General features: G+C 34.1%; 1 protein-coding gene across 1 annotated transcript in view; it reads left to right on the forward strand.

Moving 5' to 3' along the window:
- Positions 1-2,500, forward strand: part of LOC125046433 (serine protease 55-like) — a 39,539-nt gene that overhangs the window by 17,006 nt on the left and 20,033 nt on the right. The window lies entirely within an intron of this gene.

Below are 2,500 nucleotides of genomic sequence, written 5' to 3' on the forward strand. Positions count from 1 at the left end.
GCAAACCGAGTTGGCAGGAATACTCATGGCCACCGAATTTCTATTGAAACAAGGCTCAGGGGTCATTTTCTGCGATTCACAGAGTGCTCTCCAGGCTCTGAACACTCTAGACAAAGGTGCGGGAAATATTGCAAATGACATCAGGATAAACGTGTATCGTGCAAAAGAACGAGGCCATAATTTACGTTTTGTGTGGATTCCATCGCATGTTGGAATCCCTAGGCATGATCATGCTGATCGCCTAGCAAAGTCAGCATGTGACAAACAAAGTGTGGACATAGACCTTGGGATACCTCTTTCTAGGATTTTCTACATCATTAAAGCCTCCTTCAGAGAGGACTTGACTGAGTTGATTAATTCTCAGCGCCCTGAAAGCTGTAGCATAAAGCACTATGACCGGTTTAGGCAAGATTCCTTCATCTATGGTTTATATAAAACAAGAACAAGACAGTGTGATGTTGTGACTGCAAGAATCAGGCTTGGGTATAGATTGTATTGGCAGGTCAGTACAGTTTGTAATGTCGAAGAAACTAAGTGTAAACTGTGTAATGAAGAATATAAGCGAACACTTGTACATTATATCTCAGAGTGCCATGTGATACAGCCTTTCAGGCCACCTAGCATGAGGTACGGAGAACTATGTAACTACTTCATATCATCTGATGCCCTAGAAGATATACTTATGTTGTATCCTAAATTTGGAATGTAGTATCACATAACCGAATATAAAATGTATTAATGCTTTCCCACGCCCAAGCTATATGCCGGCGTGGCAGATGAGTGGATAAAGGACTGTGCAATTGTTCCTTTCCTTAAACTGATATAAGTACTCATAGCAATGTTATAGGCTAAAATTCAAATGTAACACTATATAATGTTATGACCATGCATTAAATGTACCACAGCTTGCCCACGCCTGTGCAGTTAGCCAGGGTGGTAAATAAAGGACTAAACTAAACTAAACGATTACCACGCATTAAATGTACCACAGCTTGCCCACGCCTGTGCAGTTAGCCAGGGTGGTAAATAAAGGACTAAACTAAAAAAAACGATTACTCCGGTACCCCTCCCCCCCCAAGGAAAATCAAAACAACAACAACAACAACAAAAAACAGCCCATGCCAGACAACTAACCACGCCTAAGCAGATAGCCAGAGTGGTAAATAAACTTAATTAACTTAATAATATCTATCATCGTCACGCGTAGAGATTGCTTTTGGCTGCAAGCATCATTTCCATTATGATTTGCAGATCGTTTTAAACCTGTAATTTCTATTTTATAATTCAATGCAAGCACTTAGGGAATATGAATGATAATATGGTAGGAAGTGTATGTATTCAAATAGTTTTATCAAATTGGGAATGTTAAGGGTATACTGATAATTTGTAATATGCTGAATATGCTGTTCTTTTTACCATCATACTGCTTACTCTTCACGTTGTAAAACCGGGATGAAATAATGTCAATAATTAATTTCCACTGATGCTCAAAGGCTGTTCACTGAAAGCGAAATGAAGGGCAATAACTAATTAATACTCTTTGAATTTCATTTATAATCGTTTTGATTATTATTTCATTTATGCATTTATTTAATTTCTTTATTCGTCTGCACCTTCAGATACGCATTTACTTGCTTCAGTTTAATTATCTATCTTTATCTTTGTTCCTCTATTTTACCTTCTTCTTTTTCTTTAATTTCGTTTTCATTTCTTCTTTCCCTTCCACTTTTTAATTTTTTTTTTATTATTTTCCTTTTTTTTCAGTATCGTCCTACGTACTTCTGATCTGTCTTTTTTTCTGTTTCCTATTCCATCTTCGTTCTTTTTCTTTGCTTTCTCTCTTTTTTATTTACTCCATTTCATTTCTTTCATCTCCACTGCATTATCTTTCTCCTATTATATTTCTTTCTTTAATTTTCTTGTTTTTCCCTATTCTATTTTTACCTTTCTCTAATTCTTCTTTCTTTCTTATTTCCCTACATTTATTTCCTTTTCCTGTTTATCTCTTTTCTTTCTCTATTTTTATTTCTTTTTTTTTGTTTTTTATCTTTTCCATTGTTATCAACTAGAGTTCATTTCTTTTTTCTTTCTATTTGTTTTTTCATTTCTCCTTATACTTTAATTGCCTTGCTATCTCTGTTATTTTTCCTATTTTGTTTTATCTCAACTTTTCTCTTTTCGATTTGTCTATGTTTTTCTCTTCTCCCTTCTTCTCGTTCCAGTTTCTTTAATATTTGTTCCTTTTCATTTTTTTTCTGTTTTTGTTTTTATATTTTATGCCATTGCTATCTTTTATTCCTCCGGTCTCTTTTCTTTTAATGTTTTTTTTCCAATAATGATAAAAACCTTTCAATTCCTTTTTTCCCTGTTTCTTTAATTTCCTTTTCTCTCCTTTCTTTCATTCTCCAATTTTTTTTTCATCTTTTTTTTATTCATATTTTCTCTCTCCTTTCTCTCTTTAATTCCCATTCTTTTCCCATCTCCTTTTCTATTTTTTTTT

Source organism: Penaeus chinensis, chromosome 39 (assembly GCF_019202785.1).
Source record: "Penaeus chinensis breed Huanghai No. 1 chromosome 39, ASM1920278v2, whole genome shotgun sequence".
Lineage (NCBI taxonomy): Eukaryota > Metazoa > Arthropoda > Malacostraca > Decapoda > Penaeidae > Penaeus > Penaeus chinensis.